This window comes from Amborella trichopoda, chromosome 2, assembly GCF_054954075.1.
Source record: "Amborella trichopoda isolate Santa Cruz 75 chromosome 2, AtrichopodaSantaCruz75HAP2 v2.0, whole genome shotgun sequence".
Taxonomy (NCBI): Eukaryota; Viridiplantae; Streptophyta; class Magnoliopsida; order Amborellales; family Amborellaceae; genus Amborella; species Amborella trichopoda.
Window position 1 is genome coordinate 50,708,651 of NC_142337.1, and position 20,417 is coordinate 50,729,067.

Genomic DNA, 20,417 nt, shown 5'->3' on the forward strand with positions numbered 1-20,417 from the left:
AAAAGGGTATCGTCCGGTTCTAGAGAGAACCGGACGATTCTGTAGAGTGACTCGCCGATTCACTGTACGGAATCGGCGAGTCCGTACAGTGAATCGACGAGTCCCGTACGGAACTTTTTTTTTTTTTTTTTTTTTGGGTAATCCATGATAGATTTTTTTGTAATACTTGATCGATTTTTTTGTAATCCATGATCGAATTGTTTTTTGTTTTTTTTTGTAATCCATGATCAAATTTTTGGTTTTTTTTTTTTTTTTGTAACCCATGATAGAATTTTTTGTAATCCATGATCGAATTTTTTGTAATCCATGATCGAAATTTTTGTTTCTTTTTCTTGTAATCCATGATCGAATTTTTTGTTTTTTTTTTTTTTTGTAACCCATGATAGAATTTTTTGTAATCCATGATCGAATGTTTTGTAATACATGATCGAAATGTTTGTTTTTTTTTTGTAATCCATGATCGAAATGTTTGTTTTTTTTTTTGTAATCCATGATCGAATTTTTTGTTCTTTGTTTTTTTTGTAACCCATGATAGAGTTTTTTGTAATCCATGATTGAATTTTTTGTAGTCCATGATCGAATTGTTTTTTTCATTTTTTTGTAATCCACGATTGAATTTTTTGTTTTTTTTTGTTTGTTTTTTTTTGTAATCCATGATCGAATTTTATGTAATCCATGATCGAATTTTTTGTAATCCATGATTGAATTTTTTGAAAATTTGTGATTTTTTTTTTTTAATCCATGATCGAATTTTTTTTTGCAATCCATGATAGAATTTTTTGAAACTATGTGATTTTTTTTTTTTAATCCATGATCGAATTTTTTTTTGTAATCCATGATAGAATTTTTTGAAAATTTGTGATATTTTTTTTAATCTATGATCGATTTTTTTGAAAATTTGTTATTATTATTTTTTAATCCATATTATTCAAAGAGAAAATGAGAGAGATGATGATTCTGAGGCCACCCTATCCCAGCCATATTATTTACATATCGAGTCCCAACAGCAACAGTGCAGGTGAGCATGAAGGATGGACAATCTTCGGGGATTTTAGATTGGGAACACAACAAAACACTAACACTCAGGGATTTGGGAATAGTCAAACGTCTGCTTATATCAATGATTCGTTTTTAGATCGAATCAATGAATTGTTAAACAAATTCAATCAATGGCACCAACATGACCAAGAAGAACAATATCGTCGTCTATCATTTTATTTTTAGATCATATGTTACTAATTTTATGATTTATTATAGTCCATGTATGTTGATACACTTATTCCATGATAATTCTATATTTATCCTTTTGTGTGATGTAAATTAAATGCTGAATGGCTATTCATGCAGCGAAAGAACATATCAATATTCGCATATTCATTCAAAAACATGAAAATTCTTAATGGAGTACCCTCATTTCTTATTGAATTCCTAAAAAACAATATTTATAATGAATTTTAATAATTTTTTCGGATTTTTTTTAAGCTTTATTCTGACCAATTCACCCGATTCCCGATCCGGATCTCCGATTCGGGGACCCGAATCGGTTTTTTGGAATCCCGATCCGGGTCACCGATCCGTTGTTTAAACCATTGGTTCAAACACATTCCATAATGTTGATGACCCATCTATGGAATGGATGGCTCAGATCTCTCACCCCACAACTCACATTGATCAACGGTCTAGATTCAATCTCATTAAAGAGGCAAACTATGAGAAAACCTTAAGAAACATTAAACCCAAATATTTACTATAAATAAGGGTGCTCTCCCCCAATCTCTACACAACCTCTCTCTCTCTCTCCCATAACCTCTCTCTCACCTCTTTCTCTCCTAGAGAGGCACACCCCACTCTCTCTCCTCTAATTTTCTCCCTCCAAAACCTTAGGTAGTACACTCTTTCCTCTCTTGACCTAAGTTAATTTTAAGGGTTGAAAAAATTAGAGGGGGCCTAAGTTAATTTTGGGGGTTAAGGTTTAGTAAAGATTTATGTGGTGGTTACCTAGTTTGGTCGAAATCAGCTATCCTAATTCGTGATTGAAGCTAGACCACAGATCCTGCACCATTGGATGTTGTGACTCAGTGTAGAGTGTAAAAAGCCCGGATGAGGTAATCTCTGGCATATTTTCTTTATTTGTTTGTTCTTTTATTTTATATTCTCAAGCACAGTATTAGGTTGTATGAATGGCATCAAATAGTTGAGATTTATTTTACTGATGTGTTATTTATTTTGAAATTTTTATTGTTTGTAATAAGACCATCTGTAAGTGAACTTGTTACCAAAATTATAAGGGGTAATTATTATTAAAAAAAAAATTGTATTTCCTCGGCAAAAGATCACATAGGTCTTTATTTCATTGGTATCAGAGCTAGTTTTACTTGATTGCCATTATGTGTCTTTTTTATTTTTGCTTGAGAGATATGACTGCTCGTACTTTCATCTTTGAGATCCTGAAAACCGAAAGGTTTGATAGGACCAACTTTGCTTGATGGAAAAGAAAAATCAAGTTTGTGCTCTATGAAGAAAACTTGCATGAGGTACTTCTTGAGAACCGACCTCGTCGTCCAACTGACGACTCATCTCAAATAATCAAAGATGGGTACGCCAATTGGAAGTTGAGGAACTTGAGATGCAAGCACATTGTTTTATGCGCCATGACAGACTCGTATGCTTCTGAGTACGAGTCAATCTATACGGCTAGTGAGATTTTTGATAAACTTGAAAGAGAGTATGTTGAACCCTCTCTCATGAAGCAAACTATGGCTATAAGAAGGTACAATGATTAAAAATGATATAAGGTACCAAGTTTGCAGATCATGTGCACGTGTTTCGCGCGCTAATCAGAGATTTGGAAGATACAGGCATGAAGCCCAATGAATCTATGCAAGTAATTCATTTAATGAATTATCTTCCTAATTCATGAGAGACTTTCATATCTTCCATCTCTGTTAGAAGAAAGGCACCAAAATTAGAGGAACTCATCACGACCATCAAATCTGAAGAAAACATGAGGAGTTCAAGGCAAACCCTAAGGGATGTTGTGCATATGGTAAAATCTCAATCATCTTTTAAATTTAAGAAAGGAAAGGAAAGAAATACTTTTGAGAAGAAAAGATATTTCAAAAGAAGAGATTTTGGAAACAAGGGAGCAAAGAGCGAGACTTGAACTTGTTTATTTACAAGAAGGGAGCCACGTAGCCAATAGTTATCGGTTCAACAAATCTAGTGGAACTAATAAGGAATTGGCATGTGTGGCTTTCGAGTCCATACTAGCTGACCCTAAGGGAGCTTCTAGGTGTCTTGACTCAGGGGCTACGGCCCATGTCACAAACACCAAAGAAGGTTACCGTTCTTTCACTCCCATGGGGCCAGGACAACAGCATATTTATATAGGAGGAAATCAGAAGACTGATGTACTTGGAGTTGGAAATTTTGAGCTGAAACTGTAGAGTGGGAGCACCTTGATCCTAAAGCAAGCACTTTATGCTCCTGATTTGAGGAAGTGCTTGGTTTTTGTTCCTAAGATGTTTATGGTTGGATTTATAACCACTTTCATTGGGGAGAAAGTGGTGGTCAAGAAGGGTGTGATCATGACTGGACGACTTGTAGACGGGTTATTTATTATTGAAATAAAAGAGAACGTTGCTTATGTCTCATCCCTTAATGAATTAGATGCTACCCTATGACATATGAGGTTATGACACATTAATATCACATGAATGGAAAGATTAAAAAACAACGGGATTCTTCAAAATTATAAGGGAGATTTATCGAAAGTGTGCGAGTCTTATGAGTAAGGAAAACTAATAAAAAAAAATACCACCAGGAAAAAAGAGCTACTAACGTATTGGAAATCATTCATAGTGACATATGTGGACCTATGAATGTGACCACCAAAAGTGAAAAAATATATTTTATCTCTTTTATAGATGACCACTCGTGATATTGCATGTCTACCTTATTCATGCAAAATCAGAAGCCCTAAAAAAATTCAAAGAAAATAAGGCCCAAGTAGAGAATCAAACCAACCTGAAAATTAAAGTCCTTAGAACTGATAAAAGGGGGGATATTCATCTGACCTTTTCAAATAATTATGCATTAAAAATGCGATCATCCATCAATACACCATGTCTTATACTCCTGAACAAAATGGTGTAGCTGAGAGAAGGAATACGACCTTAGTGGAAATGGTAAACAGTATTATGGGGCATGCAAATCTCTCATTGGAGTTTTGGGGAAAAGCCGTATTCGTAGTATGTTACATCTTTAACCGGACTCCTACAAAAGCTGTCACACTTATTCCTCACGAAATTTTCACTGGTCGTACTCCCTCCCTTATCTCACATCAAAATAGAACCAAATTGCAACCCAAAACTATCAAATCCATTTTCATTAGTTACCCAGATCATGGTAAGGGGTATCGATTCTACAACCTTGAAACATGTGTGGTTATTGAAAGCTGCGATGCTCACTTATTCGATGACGAGTTCCTTGAAGCAAGGGTGAGTAGAAAACAAGCCAACTCTTATGATGAGGCCAAAAACAAGGATGTAGTTCGAGACTTTGAACCTGAAACTTCTAAACCAACCCAACATGTTTCTGAACTCCCTAAAGAAAGTGAACATTTACCTGAACCAAGACGAAGTAACCGAGTCAATATACCACCTCTTTACCTAGAACATTTTGATAAGGTCGGGCAAGATCCAGATTCAGAACCTAGAACTCACCATGAAGCATTGATCTGTCCTGAAAAAGAATACTGGGTAGAAGCCATGAAAGATATGTATGCTTCCATTAACCAAAATCATGTATGAAAATTAGTAACTCTACCTCAAAAACATAAGGCCATTGGTTGTAAGTGGATTTTCAAGAAAAAGTTGAACTCTGAAGGGAAAATAGAAAAATATAAAGCTAGGTTGGTTGCAAAGGGTTTCACCCAGAAAGAAGTGATAGATTATGAGGAAACGTTTTCCCCTGTTGCCAAATTTTCATCCATTCAAATCCTTATAGCTATAGCAGCCCATTTTTACTTTGAGGTTCATCAAATAGATGTTAAAACAACCTTTTTAAATGGGGATATAGAAGAAGAAATTTACATGACCCAACCTGAGGGATTTGAGGAGAAAGGGAAAGAGAACCTAGTATGCAAACTTAATAAATCCCTTTATGGCCTGAAACAAGCATCGCGACAGTGGTATATAAAATTCCAAGAGACCCTTACTCTTGCAGGGTTCTCCACAAATAATAAGAATTATTGCATTATCAAAATGTCAGTGGGAGTGATGTGGTCTTTATATCATTATATGTGGATGATATGCTAGTTATTACTAGCTCAATTGCCCTAATAGTCGAGATGAAAAATTTCTTTGCACAACACTTCGATATGAAGGATATTGGAGAAGCTTTATATGTGTTGGGCAGCAAGATAATAAGAAACAGGAGAGAGAATACTATCGAATTTTCCCAGGCAACCTACTGTAATAAGATTTTGGAAAAGTTTGATAAGATGTGTCCTCCTGAAGACATGGATATAAGAGCCATGGAGAGAGTGTCATACGGGATTGTAGTTGGGTCCCTTATGTATGCCATGACGGGAATAAGGCCTGACTTGTCTTTCGTCATGAGTCTGGTGAGCTGTTTCCAAAGTAATCCAGGAGAGGAGCATTGGAAAACTGTAAAAAGAAATCTCAGATATTTAAAGGAGACCATGAACTATGCGCTCATATATAAGGGGGGAACTAAAATAACAATAGAAGGATATTCAGATGCAAGCTATCTCACAGATCCAGATGAAGCGAAGTCTACATCTGGGTATGTGTTTATGCTTTGAGGGGGTGCGATTTTTTGGAAGTCAAAGAAACAAGATATTGTGGCCTTGTCCACCATGGAATTTGAGTATGTGGCATGTTGTCTAACAGCCAAACCGTGTGGATTAAGAAGTTTCTTAATCAACTTAATTTTCATCATGTATGTTGGGAGGAAGTGCGAATTTTCTGCGATAACACTACGGCTATTTGTGTCTCTAAGGAGCCTTGGTTTCACAAGAACTCCATGCATATTAAGCCTTATTTTTATCACCTGAGAAATGAGGTGAGATTGAAAGATATTGAGATCAGCTAGATATCTACAAATTTGATGATTGCAGACCCTCTGACTAAGGGAGTTGTCCCTAATATTTTTGTAAGACATGTGAGAGGGATGAGGATGAGAGAAAGTGAAGAAGAGATAATGTAAAGCCTTCAAAGGCCAAGTGGGAGATGTTGGGTTTATATGGCCTTTAAATGCCTTATGAGTGTGTTTTGAAATACTTTTATTATAATGAAACATAAACTCAGTGGGAGTGTGGTCCCTCGAGGACCATACTAAGTGAATGATGTTTGCTTATACCGGACTGTGTTTATCGATCTAAGCCAATCGGTTGGAAAATCCAAGGTACCTGGGCATAAAGAATTAACCGAGGAGGGTTTTGCCTTATCCCTTGATGAGGTCAGAGCTTATGTCTAGATGAAAGAGCCTAGGGACTATGTGACCCTTGTGTGTGATGGTAGGCCTACTGAGATGGGGACCCAAACCTCATCTATGTTCCATCACACGGCATGCATATTGATAGATCGTTCGGAAAAGCCAAATGTCCACCTTTGGATGAAGCGTATGCGTGTACGCGAGATACCCCTATGCGCCATAGAGTTGTGGTCGCATCAGGTTGTGGTGACCTTGACTCTTCTCTAAGGGAGGACCTGCAATCCACAAACTAAGATTGCGACCCCTTGATTCATCGACCTAAATTTGGTGACCCACTAATGAGCCCCTGCTTGGACTGTGGGTCATGGAAAATACTGGGTCGATTCTATAAAGCTAGTGTGGTCTGTAGTCCACAGTTGAGAGTGGAGTACCTCATTATTACAGATTGAATTCCTAAAACCATATGGATCATTTTCTCATTGTATTAATTAATTATGTTCATTTTATTATTGAAATGATTTTAGTTTTATTATTTGAATTTTTATGAATCTCTCAATATTTTAATTATGATTTTTTGAACTTATAAAAATACAATTATTGATTTTACTAAGTTGAAAAAATTCAAATATATATTAATCCGTTTTATTTAATTTTAAAAAAAAATTATAAAATTCCATAGGGTCCAAATTGCACATGGGCCCACCATATGGCATGTGGGTGGGGGCTTACATGTGCCACAAAGGGGTGGCATGCCCCATCCTTTGGATTTTCTTTAATTGCTTTGTCTTCAAGACTTTAAGTTAAGGTAAATTGATTTGTGGCATGGGGTCAAATCTTAGAAGGGATAGGTTGACCATGGCTTTATTTGTTTTATAGCAAGTTTTGAATAGATAGTAAATATTGACCTTATCTTATTTATATTTGGTAGTATTTATTTACTTGATAATATTTGACATATCCTTATGGAATATATAACATGGATCATGCAATTTTATTGAATGCATGATATTTATTTTATGTAAATATATTGATGGGAAAATGGTTTAAGGAAAGGAAGATAATGGTTCAAGCACCTTCCATAATGTTGATGACCCATCTATGGAATAGACGGCTTAGATCTCTCACCCCACAAGTCACATTGATCAACGGTCTAGATTCAATCTCATGAAAGAAGCAAACTATGGAAAACCCTAAGAAACACTAAATCTAAATATTCACTATAAATAGGGGTGTTCTCCCCAAATCTCTACACAACCTCTCTCTCTCCCATAACCTCTCTCACACCTCTGTCTCTCCTAGAGGGGCATGCCCCACTCTCTCTCCTCCATATTTCTCTCTCTAATTTTCTCTCTCCAAAACCTTAGGTAGTACCCTCTCTCTTTTTTAGACCTAAGTTAATTTTAAGGGTTGGAAAAATTAGAGGGGGCCTAAGTTAATTTTGGGGGTTAAGGTTTAGTAGAGATTTTAAGGGATGATTACCTAGTTTGGCCGAAATCAGCTATCCCGGTTCGTGATTGAAGCTAGACCACAAATCCCGCGCCACTAGATGTGGTGACTCGGTGTGGGGTGTAACAAGCCCGGTTGAGGTAATCTCCGGCATCTTTATTTTATTTGTTTGTTATTTTATTTTATATTCTCAAGCACAGTATTAGGTTCTATGAATGACATCAAGTAGTTAAGATTTATTTTATTGATGTGTTATTTATTTTGAAATTTCAATTATTTGTAATAAGACTATATGTGAGTGATCGTGTTGCCAAAATTATAAAGGGATATTAATATTAAAAAAAAAATTTGTATTTTTCCGGCAAAAGACCACATAGGTCTTTGTTTTACGAATTCCCTTAAACTTGCATGAGTAGCCATCAACCCATTGTAAAGCACAACCGATCCTCTATTAAATTTCTTTGAATATTCAGTATACCATGAAGCTATAATATCTAGCCGTGGCATAGTATGTTTGTAGATATCAAATTGCCATTTAAACACATTCTCATTCTTAATCATGAACCTGCAGAGATCATAGAGGGGCCTGGTTGTCGAGTGAGGTTGTTTATTTCAAGCCCAACTCTGGTAACTTCAAGATATTGGGCAAGCGAGTGTTTGATATGCATTTGCGATCAGATTGGAAGTTCAAAATCTTTGACATCTCAAGTTAAACCTTTAATTGGCTCAATCGGTAAACCGGTTGATTCAACCGTTCTAATCGGACAAGTCCCGGACGGTAAAAAAATAAAAAAAGAAGAAAAAAAAAATATATTAAATTATGAAAAACATATAAAATAATGATTGAAAAAAAAACACATTCAAATGAAGTTGAAAATTAATGAAAAAAAAATGAATTTTAACGAATTGATTTGTGTTAAAGGTATTTTTAAAATTTTATGAAAAAGAGGGAAAAATATAAAAATGACTACTAATAACCAAAAAAAATTTTAATTTTACCATAATGTAAATAATACTAAAAAATATGTTACAAACCAAATTCTTTATTTTTGAGAATTTATATATATATTTTTGAATTTTTTTTTATAATTACCGGTCGATCACCAAAACTGGCCAAAACTGGAACCGACCATCTAACCGGGTGACTAGCGGTTAGAACGCTCTGTTTTTCCAACAGTGCTTGGACTTTAGTACTTCCTATATTTTTTTAGTCTTTCTCCTTTCAATAAACGATGATTACATTATATAAAAGAGGAAATAAATGTTCTAATCCGAGTGCCCTCCAACCGTCCACACCAAATATGAGAAAGTCTCTCTCTCTCCCAAGGTCATTTCAATTTTGGTTTTTGAAAAACCAAAAATGAGTATTTTTGTCTTTTTGAAAAAAATTGTTAGTACAATGAAAAATTGATATGGATGTAATAAGGAGAACTTGAAGGTAAATAAAATGAATAAATATTGTTTTCCCAAAACTTTTTAAGGTTAAATTTGGCTGATCCGACCTGATTTTTCATATTGACAATCCAGGTTACTCATTTAAAGCTTTTCATCTCAACCTTGATTTTGCCATGATATGCACAAAAAACGAAAATATGGTATACTTCAGTTGGTAAATTTAATAGTGTCACTGTTGTCGTATAGTGCTTTAATATTAGGTTGCGATTTGTACCAGGCGTGAACCTTAAATCAAAGCACGCATACCTATGAGTGTTGCTAACGTTTGAAGTTCTGGTGCTAGAAACCCTTATAACGACTAGAAAAATCTATTTTTACCCTTTAATTATGAAATTTAAAGCTTCATAAATGGAGTACATTGAGTTGATCTATAAATACTTACAAATTTTGAAATTTGACAGTCTAGATAATATATTATAAAGGAAAAAGTTTATATAAGGATGCAATCTTATAATGTAGAACTGCGGATGCACCTCAAAAATCCATTGGAAAATATAATTTTAATGTTGAAAGACCCTTTGATTGATCATCTTGACATCGAGATATATGACCATGAAAAATAAAAAGATTTTAAGCCTCGGAAATAGTACATTTTACAACATAATACCTACACCATCCATTTTCAAGATTTTCATATGTTTATAGATCTACTTGATTTTAACCATTTTTGAAATTTAAAATTTTATAATTAGATATAAAAATATATTTTGAGATAATCCTAAGAATATTTTACATCAAAATTATATACCATGATAAAATTTGAAGGTGCACCTTACCTCTACAGCTAGGGATGCATCTATATACCAACTGCACCCTATTATAAAATGCATTATTTTTAGGACTTAAAATTTTTTTTTTTTTCCATACATCTCGAGGTTGAGATGATCAAGCGTAGGGTTTTCGATGCTAGAGCAACCATTTTTGGTGGTTTTTTTAGGTGCACCTTACTTCTATAGTATAAAGTTGACACCTTATATAAACTTACGGATGGTAACAATGAAAACATAGGGTGTCCCGCTCCTTTGCTCAAAGTCCATTAATTTTTCACATACACTAAATAAGATACCTTAGTCATCCATCGTTGGAATTTGATGGTTGGAACCAATGGTTTAAAAAACGGATCGGTGACCCGGATGGGGCTTCCAAAAAACCGATCCGGATCGGCGAATCGGCGATCGGGATCGAAAATCGGGTGAATCGGTCAGAATAAAGCTTAAAAAAAATTCGAAAAATTTATTAAAATTCATTATAAATATTGTTTTTTAGGAATTCAATAAAAAATGAGGGTACTCCATTAAGAATTTTCATGTTTTTGAATGAATATGCGAATATTGATATGTTCTTTCCCTGCATGAACCGCCATTCAGCATTTAATTTACAGTATTTCGTGCTCATCCCTACACTGTTGCTGTTGGGACTCGATATGTGAATAATATGGCTGGGATAGGGTGGCCTCAGAATCATCATCTCTCTCATTTTCTCTTTGAATAATATGGATTAAAAAAAAAAAAAAACAAATTTTCAAAAAAATCGATCATGGATTAAAAAAAAAATCACAAATTTTCAAAAAATTCTATCATGGATTACAAAAAAAAATTCGATTATGGATTAAAAAAAAAAAATCACAAATTTTCAAAAAATTCAATCATGGATTACATAAAATTCGATCATGAATTACATAAAATTCGATCATGGATTACATAAAATTCGATCATGGATTACATAAAATTCGATCATGGATTACAAAAAAAAACAAACAAAAAAAAACAAAAAATTCAATCGTGGATTACAAAAAAAGAAAAAAACAGTTCGATCATGGATTACAAAAAATTCAATCATGGATTACAAAAAACTCTATCATGGGTTACAAAAAAAGCAAAAAACAAAAAATTCAATCATGGATTACAAAAAAAAAACAAACATTTCGATCATGGATTACAAAAAAAAAACAAACATTTCGATCATGTATTACAAAACATTCGATCATGGATTACAAAAAATTCTATCATGGGTTACAAAAAAAAAAAAAAAAACAAAAAAAGCGATCATGGATTACAAGAAAAGAAAACAAACATTTCGATCATGGATTACAAAAAATTCTATTATGGGTTACAAAAAACCAAAAAATTCGATCATGGATTACAAAAAAACAAAAACAATTCGATCATGGATTACAAAAAAATCGATCAAGTACTACAAAAAAATCTATCATGGATTACAAAAAAAAAAAAAAAAAAAAAAAAAAAAAAAAAAAAAAAAAAAAAATCGTACGACTCGCCGATTCACTATTCGGACTCGCCGATTCCGTACAGTGAATCGGCGAGTCACTGTGCGGAATCGTCCGGTTCTCTCTAAAACCGGACGATTTCCGATTTTTCAACCGATCCGGTCCCTTTTCACAAATTCCGAGTCGAACCGGGCGAGTCCGGTTCGACTCGGCGTTTTTTAAAACGCTGGTTGGAACGATGTCAAAGTACTGTAGTAAGCATCACTCCTCACATTGCATTCAGTTCAAAAGGTAGTTCTACACTTAACTGGCGCTCTTCAAATAAGTTAATCCAAAATTCCAAACCGAAGTTTAGTACGGAAGGCGTTTTGAATTGCAAGATTTGTTTATATATAACACTTTAAAACCCTAGTCAACCGTGCACCAGTGGTCTAGTGGTAGAATGGTAACCTGCCACGGTACAGACCCGGGTACGATTCCCGGCTGGTGCATCTTTGAAGCCTAATAATTTTTATGATTGCCACATTTTTTTGAGTCATGAATCTCTATTCTAAAAAAATAATTAGAGCTTTCTTTTTTTTTCAGTCAGGAATCTCTATTCTTAAAAAAAATTAGAACTTTCTTTGTTTTTGAGTCATGAATCTCTATTCTAAAAAAAAAAATTAGAACTTTCTTTTTGAATCCTGCATTGTCTATTGGATCTCACGTTATTTTAGGGAAGTCCCAAAATTTAAATTTGGGAGCTTTGTGTCTAATCATTGACAAAGAAATCCTGCATTGTCTATTAGATTTCACTTTATTTTGGGGAAGTCCCAAAATTTAAATTTGAGAACTTTATGACTAATCAATGACAGTCTTATAACCACCCATTTTAAAATTTAAAAGGCAATATTGATTTTGACATTTTTTTACAAAAAATTAATAATTTATTTATAAACAATCCCCATTATTTTTATTGCATCTGCTTTCTCTCTCTCTCCCTAAAAAAAAAAAAGAATTCTATGTTTGAATCCCACATTATTTATTGGATCCCTCTCTCCCTCTCAGTGAAAGAAATTGAGGCTCGGCTTGCGTGATTGTCCTGAATGATTTCAATCCGAATCTATTTTCTATACCGTCGGGCTTCGTACGCTAAAAATTAAAGTTATAGAAATATCCTCCATAATTATTGTTTTGAAATATTCTCTTCAAATTTGTTTATTTTATGTGCCTGTTTTTTTCTTTTTCCCTCATTGCGGAGTTATTATCACCCCTTCAGATCTTTTATATCCGAAGACAAAGCCATTTTATGAGGGATGTTGAAGATAAGAAGTTAAGCTAATTATGGAATTAAAAAAGAAAAAAAAAAAAAAAAAGTACACGCTTAAAATAGAAAAATTAAAAGGGATTTTAAAAGGAAAATGTTGCATCTCAAACTCAGTTCTAGTATTGAAAAACCTTCAAAATAATCATCTTGACCTTTGCGTATTATGAATGTGGAAAAAAATAAGGATTTCAAGTCCTAAAAATAATATATATTGTAATATATTATCTAGATCATCCATTTTCAAGTGTTCACAGATCTGTGAGATCGGTAACATTTTTAGATACACAAATTTCATAATTGATGATGGAAATAGATTTTAATCCTATCATCGGGATTCCTATGCCCAAACTATTTTGTAGACGAGGTTTTAAGGTGAGGATTTACTCTTTTCCTAGAGCCCATGCCTTCCCGAATTCGCATCCAGGTATTGTAGAAACCATGTCCATATTAGTGTAAATTTCTCCAAAATAGATCGTATGTCAAAGTTTTGGGAAAATGGAAATTGAGATGTTTAAAATGTTGATTTCGAACTTTCGACACAATCTATATTTCGAGATTCATATTGAAGCAATTATTTTATGTATAATATGATAAACGGACCGGAAAATTTTAACAGCGAGTCAAATTAAGTAATTAACAAGATGGTTACTTCAAATTAACCAAACCCACTTAAGTGTCTCCTTTGTAATTTTTTCAAAACATTGGCCGTGTTAGTTTTTGAATCATGAACAAGTTACGTTGTATTAAGTAATTTAGCCTGAAAGGCAGGCCAAATTTCAAACTGTCTCTAATTGTTCTAGGTTCCGAACCGAGTGCAAGCTATTTTGTATACAAGATAGGGAAAATTTTTAATATGTCCCTGCTTATTTCCGGTTCCAATCTTGAAGCCATAAAACCACATCTTTGATTTTAGAGCCTGGATTATGTTGGGGTAGTTTTGCCATTTGGCTCGAATGTCTAGTCATGGAAATAAGCTAGGCTTAGGCCCTAATTTGCAGGAACTTAAAAAAATGTATGATCCATATATGTGTTGCAAAATGCACTATTTTTAGTGTTTGAAATCTTCTTCTCTTTCTTCCTTTTTTTTTTTTTTTTTTTTTTTTTTCAAGTACATGATTATTGAGGTTGATATAGTTAATTTTTAATGTTTAGCACAAACTTTTCCTCCCAGATTTGAGAAATGACTTTAGAAGCCTCACTATTATGCTAACTTTCTCCTAAAAACAATAGTTTTGATAATAAGTAAATGTAGAACCTTCCTTTTCAATAACTTTTAATAATGAAATTTTATTCTCCAAAAATTATTTATAATTTATATCATCCAGATAATATTTTTGGTTTGTTAATCCTTTCGTAGTTAGTTCCGTTTGGAAATACTTTGGCTAATGAGAATGAAATGTGGGCCTTATTACATGTTGTGAGGCCTTTTGTTGAACTAAGGTTGGGTGACACTTTAATGGTAGAGGGTGATTTATAACAGGGTGCAGTTTGTATAGAGCCGAGGTTCTAAACAATCAAAGTAACATGCATGTTCAAATAGTGTCGCGAAATATGGTTTCAATACTGTAAATCTTTGTCATATAGCTTTAAAATATATTTTCATGTTTAATTATAAAATTTTAAGCGTAAAAAATAGTGTAGATCAAGCAATTCTGTGAAAACTTGAAACTCTTGAAAATTGACAGTAAAAAAAATGCGTTACAAGATGAACTATGAAAACTTGAAATCCATTTTTTTCTTATGTCCACGCATTTTGATGCCGAGATGATCAATTTGTGGATATTTAAGCAACAAAACAACCTTTTCTAATGAAACTTTTGTGGTGGGCTCTAATTTGATTGTTTAGAGCCTCGGCTCTATATAAACTTTTTCCTTAACAAAAGGGTGTGGTTTGTATCGAGCCGAGGTTCTAAACAATCAAAGTAAAACATACCTTCAAATAGTATCGAGAAATGTGGTTTCAATACTATAAATATTTGTGATAGCCTTAAAAGATATTTTTATCTTTAATTATAAAATTTAAAGCTTAAAAAAGAGTGTAGATCGAGCAGATCTATAAAAACTTGAAAATCTTGAAAATTAACAGTCAAAAAATGCATTACAAGATGCACTATTTCTAAAATTTGAAATCCATTTTTTTCTCATATCCTTGCATCTTGATGTCGAGATGATCAATTTGAAGATATTTGAGCATCAAAAAGACCTCTTCTAAAAAAAATTTTGAGGTGGGGGCCTTGTTACACGTTGTGAGGCTTTTTGTTGAACTAAGGTTGGGTGACACTTTAATGGTGGCGTTTTATTTTTAGATAATTCAGTAGGGAATATAGGTCCCTACTTGTTTTTATATTCCCTACTTGTTTTTTAAATGGTTAGAGTTGTAATTCTTTTTGTCGAACTAAGGTTGGGTGACACTTTAATGGTGGAGTTTTTATTTTTTAGATAATTCAGTAGCGAATATAGGTTCTTACTTGTTTTTTAAATGGTTAGAGTTGAGGCTTTTTGTCGAACTAAGGTTGGGTGACACTTTCATGGTGGAGTTTTTATTTTTTAGATAATTCAGTAGGAAATATAGTGTTGGTACGTGTGTGTGGCTATGAGGTCTTTAAACGTGCAATATTTCTCTATCTTATAATTTAATGTTTATCTCTAAAAAAGGGAGGCTTCTTAGAGAGAGAAAGTGTCGTTATCTTACGGCTAGAAAATAACCACCCACTTCCCAAGATTACAGGATCACGTTTTCTCAGAGATTTCAGGAGGAAGCCGAACGTTGGAGAACGACCTCCTCCATCCCTCTTTAAGAAGGGTTTCATGGCGAAGGAGAGGGACACAGAAATTTACAAAGTTCTCATTGTTCTGGTAAAAGCCTGATCTCTGCAATCGATAGCCTCACGACACTGCCCTTAATCCTGGGAGTGGGTCCATCTCTTCCCTTAAGTTTTCAACATTTGTATCAAAGCAGGTTGTGGAAGCGTGGTGAGCTCATAACCTACAGATCCCAGCAGTGCGAACATAAATTGTTCAAGAAAATTTTTCTTTGTAGTTGCTGCTTACTAAGAGTCTGCAAACTTATTGATTTAGCGAGCAGACAACCTTTTCTTAAACACAATTAAATTTGTTTTTGAACTTTTAGGTATTATCTAAAAATTTAAAATGGCATCTAGGCTAGTCATGTCAGAATTATCCAAACTTGAAAAACTTAATGAGACCAATTTTTTTATGTGGAGAAGAAAAATTGGATATATTCTTTTTCAAGATAGGGTAAGTTATGTCCTAGAAACAAAACCACCAGTTTTAGAGCCTAATGCCAATGGTCAAGCCAGAAAGCGACTTGAAAAATGGTTAGAAGATGACAAAGTAGCTAGAACTGCTATGTTGAGCTTTATGGAAGATGATTTACTTAGAGTCTTTGAGGATTACACCACAGCTCAAAGTATGATAGGCCCCCTATCTGAAAAGTATGAGATCACTTAAGAGACCATTGTACAGTTATTGTTAGAAAAATATAATTCTTGCAGAATGAAAGAAACAGACTCAATGACCGAGCATGTCAATAAAATGACAATGCTAGCAAAAGACCTTGCTACAGTTGAGAATCCAGTCCTCGATAGCATGCAAGTGTCCATTGTCCTTAACAGCCCCCTCTATCTTGAGAGTCTGTTGTAATTACATTGAACCATTCTGCACAAGAGATAATTATGTTAAATCTTCCCATGCATCTTAGTATTGAAGCTAAGAGAAGAATGATGAAGAAGTCAAATGAGCTCCACTTTGCCCAAAGTTCATCTTCTCAGATCCTCAAAAAACCTTTCAATTATAAAAAAAAAATAGGTATAAAGGAATGGGGAGAAATTTTAAAAGTTAAAGAATAAGGTTGAGAATACCTGTTTTTATTGTAAGAAAATTGAGCATATCAAGTTTAATTGTCCTAAGCTAAAAATAAAAATAGGAATCAAAATAACAACCTTGTTCGAAATAATCAAAATAAGAGAAAGGATTTGATCTGCGTAGTCCTAGAATCAATAGTTACCGATCATGACCTGAGAAATTGGTGGGTCGACTCAGCCGCCACTCGACATGTCTCGAGGACCAAGGATAGATTCACAGAATTGAAAGAGATTGCAGCCGGTAACCAGCGGATTTATAAGGGAAATGACACATTATGTGATGTACTAGGTGTTGGTACTTTCAAGCTGTGTTTACCAAGATGAACAAATATGCGCCCAATATGAGGCGCAATTTGATTTTTGTCCCAAGGCTAGACAACAAGGGTTATGAAATAAGGTCCAGGTCTAGTCGGGTTACCATGGGGAAGCATTCTAGAGCTTTGGTGTATGGTACTAAAGTTGACAATTTGTACTGACTGAATATTAATGAAAGTTGATCATTTTTTGGTTATATTGATGTTTCTTTTTATGCTTTTATGTGTATGGATGATCCATATTTATGGCACTTAATATTATGATATATAAATAAAGACAAAATGAATCAAATGGTTAAACGAGGCTTGCTCCACAATTTCTCGAGCCATGTATTTCTGGTAAATTAACTAAGAAGCCTTTATCTAAAGAGAAAATATCTAATGAACTACTTAGTATTGTTCACTCTGTTATATGTGACCCATTAAATGTGAAAACACATAGAGGTATGAAATATTTCATAACATTTATAGATGATTATTCACGTTATGGATATATATACCTAATTAGTAAGAATTCATATACATTAGAAATATTTAAAGAATATAAAGATGAGGTAGAAAATCACTTAGGTAGACATATTAAAATTCTTCGAACAGATAAGGGAAGTGAATATTGTTCCACCTTATTTTTTGAATTTTGTAAAGAGTCTGGTATAATTCACCAAACAACTATGTCATATACACCACAACAAAATGGTGTATCTAAAAGGAGAAATAGAACTCTAATGGACATGGTTAGGTCCATGATGAGCTATGCAAATTTATCACGTCATATTCTCAACACTGCAATATATATCATTAATCGTGTTCCAACTAAATTTATAGACTTGACCCCATATGAATTATAGACAGGTAGGAAACCTGACATTACTATCTTGAAAGTTTGGGGTTTTTGGGCACATGTGCTTATACCACCACAAAATAGAGATAAATTACAAAGTAAAACTATAAAATGCTCTTTTATAGGCTATTCAGAAAATTCTAAAGGGTATAGATTCTATACCCATGATACTAGATCATTAGTAGAGAGCCGTGATGCTAATTTCTTAGAAAATATAGATGATGAAAATATTTTAAATAAGCCTATTGACTTACATGAAATTGATAAAGATAGGGGTTTGAAAGACCTTGTTTCTCAGACTCCCTCTACATTTGGCGAGAATGATTCAATTGAATCAAGTATACTAGATAGGCCTAAAAGAACTAGAGCCCCACCTACAACTTTAGAAAAATTTTATGTATTTATGAATGAAGATAATTACTCTTCAATGAGTGAGGATACAATAGGTGAACCTCATAGCTATAGTGAAGCTATTAGCTCACATGACTCAGCTGAGTGGACTCAAACCATGAATGATGAACTTGATTATATTAAAAGAAATCAAGTCTAGGAGTTGGTTGACGTCCCTAAAGCTAGAAAAGTCATCGGTTGCAAATGGGTCCTAAAAAAAAAGCTTAATGCAAATGGATCTATTGATAAATATAAAGTTAGGTTGGTAGCTAAAGGATTTACCCAAAGAAAGGGCATAAATTATGTAGAAACTTATTCTCCAATAGCAAAATTTTCATCTATTAGCATCATCTTTGCATTAGTTGCATATTATGATATAGAATTATTTTAGATGGATGTCAAAACAACTTTCTTAACTGGAGAATTGAAAGAAGATATATATGAAACAACCAGAAGGATATGTAATTAAAGGCCAAGAAGACAAAGTATATGAACTTAAAAATCTTTATATGGTCTAAAACAGTCTTCTAGGTAATGGTAGGCAATGGTACTTTACTTTTCATAATGCAATCACTGAAATTGGTTATATAGTCAATATGTTAGACCATTGTGTATATGTCTAGAATAGTGGGCGCAATTTTGTTATATTGTCACTATATGTGGATGACATTTTGATAGCCGGTAATGATATTGGCATGATTAACCATATCAAATCATGACTAAGTTCCCATTTTGAGATGAAAGATATGGGAGAAGCCTCATATGTATTGGGCATTAAGATAACAAGAGATAGAAGTTCAAGATTTCTATATTTATCTCAAGAAAATTATTTAGAAAGTGTTTTAAATATATTTAAGATGGAAAATTGCAAGCCCATAGATTCACCTGTTTGTAAAGGCTTGAAATTATCAAAGAAAATGTGTCCATTAAATGATGGTGACAAAGCTGAAATGGAAAGAATTCCATATGGTCAAGCTGTAGGATGCATAAGTTATGTCATGTTATGTACAAGACCTGATTTGAGTCATGCATATGGTTTTGTAAGTAGATTTCATAGTAATCCTAGGATAGCTCATTGGCAAGCGGTAAAAGGATACTCAGATATATTCAGAAAACTACAAATTACAAGTTGTACTTCCAAGTTGACAACTTAGAGGTTACTGGGTACTCTGATGCAGATTTTACAGGAGACCTAGATGATAGAAAATCAACCTCAGAAATTGTATTCATCTTTGGAGGTGGATGTGCTTGTTGGTCTACTAAGAAACAAGGTTGTGTAGCTCGGTATATTATGGAAGCCGAGTATATTGCTTATATCATTGCTACAACTTATGCCATTTGAATTAAACGCTTCATAAATAATTTGAAGCTGGATATAGCCGACGAACTTATTAAATTTTTTTGTGATAATCAGGCTGTTATTTCATCAATTAGAAATGGAGCTTATAGTTCCAAAGGTAAGCACATTAAAATTGATTATCAATATATTTATGATATTATTAGAAAGAATGAAATAACTATAAGTTATTTGTTATTTTTAGATATGATTGCAGACCCTTTAACAAAAGGATTGAGTGCAGAAATATTATCAAAGCATGTAGCTTTGATGAGACTTGAAAATATTTAAGTCAGGAACTCTCAAATGGGATATTTTTTGATGTCTTGGTCATGAGAGGAAAAACCGCATTAGCGTGAAAAACCATGACATGACTTCGGATATTTTTTGTTATGAGATGTATAACCGCACTTGCGTGATAGCCTAATGAAAAAAATATGCACATAAATGTTAAATTCATTAAGTGGTAAAGACTTTATGATTGGCCAAGTGGGAAATGTTGGTACGTGTGTGTGGCCATGGGGCCTGTAAACGTGCAATATTTCTCTCTGTTATAATTTAATGCTTATCTCTAAAAAAGGGAGACTTCTTAGAGAGAGAAAATGCTGTTATCTAACGGCTAAAAAGTAATCACCCACTTTCCAAGATTACAGGGCCACATTTTCTTAGAGATTTCAGGAGGAAGCCGAATGTTGGAGAATGACCTCCTCCATCCCTCTATAAGAAGGGTTTCATGGCCATGGAGAGGGACATAGAAAT